The following is a 6,779-nucleotide window of genomic DNA, read 5'->3' as shown; positions in this document are numbered from 1 at the left end:
CTGTGTTTCGTTGTGAAAGCGAAACTACTTTGTTTGGCCTTCCAAAAATGGACACGACTAGAAATCAGTGGTTAATGTAATTTACTGTAACACTGTTCCAGAACACTTCAACCCAAATATTCAGATGTGTGCAGCACATTTTATGGAGAACGTTTCCTGATCCTGGTAGAGTAGACTACAATGTTTTGACTCACAGACTGTAAGTAAGTTTTTTATATTTAAAGAATTTGCCACTGATGATTCAAACGCGAGTTTTGTGGTTGCCGCAAGCCCTCCGGATGCTCCTTTGTCGAATCCGCCGGCCGCCTCTGCTCACTCAAGCCGGCCTACGCATACTCTAGGCCGCGGCTCACTCTAGGCCTCCGGCCTCCGGCCTCCGCTCACTCAAGGCCGCGGTGTGTGACGCTGTTTTGTTGTGAAAGCGAAACTACTTTGTTTGGCCTTACAAAAATGGACACGACTAGAATTTTTTTCTAGACTAGACTAGAGTTTTTATATTTTATATATTTAAAGTGAGTTTTTTGGGCAGTGTAGAGTAGCACTTGTTGTTTTGTCATTTCTCCGATCACAAATGCAGACATGGTTTTACGTTTATGCGGCAAAAGACAGTATAAGTCATTATAATCCGTAATTATGTCCCCACTGGATGCAACAAATGCCTCGTTTATAATGGGGTTTAATGTTTTTGTCTCGTCGCTCTGGGACACAGCATCACAGTATGGTAAGGAGCGTAACATTTCTGTCACACGCTTGATGTATTCGGCCAATCACAACGCACTGGATAGCTGGCCAATCACAGCACACCTCTCTTTTCAGACCGATGAGCTTTGTAAAAATCGACGCGTTTCAGAAAGGCGGGGCATAGAGGAGAAACAATAATGTACAGTATGTGGAAAATAATGTGTTTTTTTAACCTTAAACCGCATAAACACATTTCATTACACCAAATACACAAAATAATGTTCTTTTTAGCAACATCATATGACCCCTTTAATCGTTAATATATTAATTAACTTAATGTATACATACATTTAGAGTTTATGTTCCATATGCAAATGGTTGACACGTCCTGCAGTGTTTTATTCTAAATTCGAGCTAAAACTATTCTATATAGCTTTTTTTAGCTTATATTAATTGAGAAACTACAGGGAATGTTTGTACTTTTAATTCATGTGACAACTTAGAACCATTATAAATAAAATGGTGATAAAGACAAAAAAAGGGAATGATGAAAATGGATACATTAATAAACATTTTATCATCAAATTCAATTTCAAAATCAATTGCAATTCTGAATGCATAAATTTGTTATGCTGATAATATATATTGTAATGAGTTTAGCATTAAGCTAGAAAAGGACGCATAATAGAAGCATTTTCACTGACAATTTTGAACCCCACTGTACCTTTTACAATATAAGGTCTATACTTTATGGTAACTGATGGATTACATTAATAATTCATGGAGAACATACTGAAGTTTTGGGCATCAAATTCACAGCTTCTTATTCTCCTCTCCATAACTTAGTAAGAAGGCCTGCCATTTTCTTTCCCCTCTTAATGTGCTGCTAAATTGATTCCACCCACACAAACAAGACATTCATAAACATCTGAAATCAGAAATTCAAACTAAGCTGCTGCACATTGTTATCCAATCTATTACAACGTCTGGGTGCAACACAGCTTTGAAATTTTTCTGTAACGTCTTCTACCCACACTCATCACCTTGGGCTAGACAGCGGCTCTGGCATGGCAGAGAGAGGGCAAGCTTGCCCCCTTATGGTCTCTTAATGAAGTAAACTTTCATATAAGGCCACACTTAAACCTGTAGAAAGCAAGTCTGTCGAACTAGACCACGGCACCCCATCCAAAATGAAAAGAAAATAGCCCTCCCCCGTTAGACAACAGGCAAGTTCTCTTTTTGGCGGCGCTTGACTAAGTGGACTCTGTAATGAGTCTGGCCGCCTGATTAGAGTGATAGACACGAAGGAATCCGGCAGGCGCTGCCAGAGACCGCCACAATGAGGAGGACGGGAGGGGAAACAGGACAGAACGTCTGAGAGAGGTCTGGAGGTAAACATCCCAGAAAAGTCCTAGCAGGAATGTAGACCTTATGCTGGATTGGAGCGCATGAACTAGGGGCACTAGAAGGAGGGGTTGGAAAGTGGTGAGTTAGCGTACAATACATTAGAAAAAACTCTGCAGGAGGTGTTGAATGTTTCTTAGAACAGGCTTTGCTTTTATCAATCAGCACTGATTGAAATCCATTACGCAATCATGTGGAGATGGTTGAGGAAATGCTATTCTAGCATGAATGAAGGTTCAAGTGGCTGTTCTGTAACAATTATAGAAGGTCAATTTTTCAAAGACGTTCTTTTGTCTAAAGATTAAGTGATTAAAATAACGCAGTGATGCCCAAAGCAGTAATACATGAGATGAAACAATCCCTGGGAGCCAGGTTTTGGAAAGACTGTTTTTAAAGCTTCTGGATCTTCAATCACATCACATTGAACGCTTTGAGCACCTTGAGCTAAAAGACTCGACCCTCAGCCCAGCAATAACCAAGCACCATGGTAACGCATGGTGTTAAACAAAGGCAATAAATTGCTGCATCGGTCTGTACTGTAGCATCCAACATATCTTTTGTCAGATTTTTCTCTGCAATATGCAGTGAGGTTCAAAGTCTCAGAACACATTGGAAAGTTGGGAATCAAAATATTATTTACAAATATTATTTTTAAGATTTTGAAGAATTTAAACCAAAGAAACACTGATGGCAAAATTAATTAGAAATATTTAAGATTCAAAATTATCACAAGGTCAATAATGAAATAACCACATTTGTGACACTGACATTGCGTTTTAAAGAGCTTTAAAAAGAGTTTTAAAGTGCGATTACAAAAATGAAATTACCATGTAAACAAGCTTAGAACAAACTTGAGGAGTTCATGCAGTTCAACTGCATGAAATTTCAGAGTGAAACATACAAAATAATATGAGTATTGCAGCAAGAGGTTATGTGAATTTGTTTCATTATGCTGGGTATCTAATATTCTCATTAACTGATTTGTATTGTTGTTTTTCTTAAGGTTTTTTCGATACAGATCACCACTTATGCGTCAATTAAGACTTTCCTACATCAGAATATCAAGCCTTGCACAATAGCACAAGCATCAGAACAAACCCTCTAGCCTTCTGAATTTCATGGCCATCAGTGCTAGAGAGTGATTGACATAACCTGGCGACATAATTACAGAAAGACAGCCTTCCAGACTCTGCTTTCAAGTGCATTTTGATTTTAAAGGCTTTACTATTCACCATAACAAAGGAGCTCTCCACTGACACTTTCCATGCAGTCATGCCTGAGCTGTGAGCAGGGAAAAATTCTGGAATATCTGTGTTTTCTCCTGCCATGGGGCTATAAAGTTTGACAACTCATCCAGAAGCATTCTGGAAATGAAAAAAAAACGGAACTTGGGTTGTGGACTGGACACATGCTTTTTTTTTACGTCCACATCACTTCTCAGAAATCCTTCTCTTTGGAAATGGCCCAAGGATTCAAACGCACCTCTTAATCATGGCACTCTTTCATTCGACAAGGTGTAAAAAACACCTAGGTGACATGAAATTCTGCCTGTGGTATGAAAAGAGAGCAAACACTCTTATATCTTATAATCTCTTATATTTTTGGTCACAGAACAATTTCAGTGGAACAATTGTTAGGAAATTATAGGAGAGCTAGGAATGTATGAATAATAAAGATTTTTGCTAGACTAGTAGGAAATCATCTCCAGCTGGACTGTAAATTCCCAGTCAATCTTTATAACATATGCAGATTATCAATTGGCCTTGAGCCCTATTATTTTGTTAGCCTGTCTGGAGGGAATGAAACTAAAATGAAAGCGCTGTCATTATTTACTCACCCTCATGTCGTTCCAAACCCACAAAGACAAAAGGCGATTTTTTGTTATATCTTCACACAACTCTAGCCATATGTTTCTATGTCTTTTAAAATCAGAAAATGACCATTAAAATATCATAAATGTAGGTTTTGGAAATATTCCTTTAACGCTCTCATGAGACATGTGTATGTTCAAGCAAACCTCTGTGCATGTTTTGCTTTGCAGCTCTGAAGGATCAACATCTTCATTTTTACTGAAACATACATGCATAAATAAAGTTTTTATGTGATGCTTACTATCTAAAAGACAGGAAAAAAGCAGGAATAAACATTTTGATCAAAAGTAATTAGTACCATAGACCGTCTCATATGGGCAATGTTTGTCACCACATTAATGAGTAATTTCGAAATCATCTCAAAACAGATTTGCTTCTATAAATATGCAAAAAAGATCTGGTGCTAGAATTTGACATTTTGAATGTTTTTCTGAGACCTCGATGCGTTTGTCATAAGTGTTGAAATGTGACAGTGGCAATGTTCTCGCCTGCACACAGCTCTCAGACACGCACTGTGTCTATTCCAGTGAAATTTAAAAAAAAAAAAATCCACTGACATGAGATTCACTCTTAGCTTATTAAAACAAAAACTTATGTCAGGGTGGATTACAACATCAAACAACCTTTTTTATGTTTTAGACTGTGTTCACTTGTGAGCTTGATCTGTGCATAGTTCTCTCTTGATTCAGACAAAATGACTTTTAAACTGGAGCAAACAATATTATGGATAGAGGACTTGTATTTTAGTAGGAAACAATGGTTTGAAGTTAAAAATGTCTTGATGGATCGCAATAATTCACAATTTTTGATGCACAAGACGTAATTGATGGACTGGAGTCGTGTTCATTATCTGTGGATTATTGTGTTTATTGTTTTATCAGCTGTTTGGACTCTAATTCTGACGGCACCCATTCACTACAGAGGATCAATTGGTAAGCAAGTGATATAATGCTACATTTCTCCAAACTTGTTTCAATGAAGAAACAAACTCATCTACATCTTGGATAACCTGAGGGTAAGTAAATTTTCAGCAAACTTTCATTTTTGGGTGAACTATTCCTTTAATGTGTGCCCTGACAAAATATTAACCATTGTGATTACCAAACTCAAACCTATAAAGGCCATTTGTAAAAACAATCTGGAAACAAATTACACAGATTGGAGTGCACACAGATGATATCAGTGGTAGGCCTATATTATTTTGCCAGCACTTGTTTAATGACATCTCCTGAGATCTAAACAAACTCGTTAAGGAAGAGACACAAGCCAACCTAACCACACTAGAAAATAATCACAATCAATTTTCTTTTCAAGAACAGACCAATACTGGACATCTGTTTTCCACTGTACAACTCACAAACAAGCAGTAAAAATCTCAGAATATTATGCAATTCAAAGATTCTTTAAATTACCAGGGTATACTATCAATGCAATTAAGCCTTGCACGCTACACCTTTAAAACGTTATGTAATCTGACTTTGAAACAAACAAAGAATCCAACTTCATTCATTCATCGCTATGGAAACGATGGTGACTGTAGCAGAATGAAACCTGAACTGATGGGTGCAGCGTCTGTGTGTGTCATGTGTCCAATTGAACCATAACAAGTTCCTTCACTGGTCCATGATGACAGATTCCTGTGGTGCTCTGGCTAGCGCAGCTAGACATTATTTTCACATTATGAGTTTGCATCTACGCATACCATCTGCTTTGATGCTTTCACAGCATTTCCACAAACCATATTGATATTCAACATTGTTGATGTGCAATAGGATCCGATACCTCACAATATTATACACAGTGTTCATTTTTTTAACTGCATTATGAACAACTGCATGATTTCCTTCCTGAGATAAGCACACTAATTTCTGGATGATTTGTGTTTATATTGGATAGAAAACGTTTTTTATTAACGCGACTGTAGTGCAGGAGTTCTCAAAACAAGAGTAACGGTTCCAGTAACAAGCTACTTTTACCAAAATGTAGAGATGTTTTGCACAAAAACACAGCATCACTGTTTTAGCGCACTTGAATTACTGTGGCCTTTTTGCCTCATGTGCATGCTCAATATAGCATCTAAAGTAATGTTAAGTCAGATTTATTGTAGTGAATCAGTTCGTTCAAGCAATTTGTGTATATGAGCAGGTTCAAAAAATATCTATAAATATAAACATATTTTTAATGGTTTTAAAGATTTTTAAATAATTTAAAAATAATAAATAACAATAATACATATATAATAATAAAAAAAAAACTAATTCAAAAATTCAAAAAAAAAAAAAAAAACGTATTCACCTTTCCATGTGAAATATTTTACATCTCCTTTGTAATGTAAAATATTGAATTAAATCCTTGATTGTTGCTTTCACCTTGATTATATGAATTATGGTGCTTCTAGTTTTATTAGATACATTTATCTATTTGGTGCTCTCTTGGAGGTTTTCACATTTTAATAAGCCACGTACCCCCAGAGGGATCCTACTTCTGATAGATGCCTCATGATCAAAAAGATTTTATTTTTTCACTTTTTTTCCAATTCATAGATGAGTATGTTTTCAGTAAACGACTCCAACTTGTGTTGAAGCATGTGCTCCATTAATGAGTTAACATTAATGAGTTTTAAACAAGGTAAAGTTTGATGCAATCCACCCATAATCCATAATCCATTACCATCCATTCCAAGAAGCTAGAAATGCCCAGACCTGTTTGTTATTCATGGCCATGATTATTTGAGACCAGCACATAAAAGCCTACATCACGAATACTTCTTTATCTATCCCTTCTTAACCTATATATTTATATAATGAACAGCTTTCTCAGAAC

At 36.5% G+C, this 6,779-nt stretch overlaps 1 protein-coding gene across 1 annotated transcript in view; it reads right to left on the bottom strand.

Moving 5' to 3' along the window:
* Positions 1-6,779, bottom strand: part of LOC107684130 (ankyrin repeat and fibronectin type-III domain-containing protein 1-like) — a 92,396-nt gene that overhangs the window by 70,990 nt on the left and 14,627 nt on the right. The gene's annotated exons all lie outside the window — the stretch shown is intronic.

This window comes from Sinocyclocheilus anshuiensis, unplaced genomic scaffold (genome assembly GCF_001515605.1).
Source record: "Sinocyclocheilus anshuiensis isolate Anshui unplaced genomic scaffold, SAMN03320099.WGS_v1.1 scaffold553, whole genome shotgun sequence".
In the NCBI taxonomy this organism is placed as follows: Eukaryota; Metazoa; Chordata; class Actinopteri; order Cypriniformes; family Cyprinidae; genus Sinocyclocheilus; species Sinocyclocheilus anshuiensis.
The sequence above is the reverse complement of the archived record's forward strand: the minus strand, read 5'-3'. Positions and strand labels throughout refer to the sequence as shown.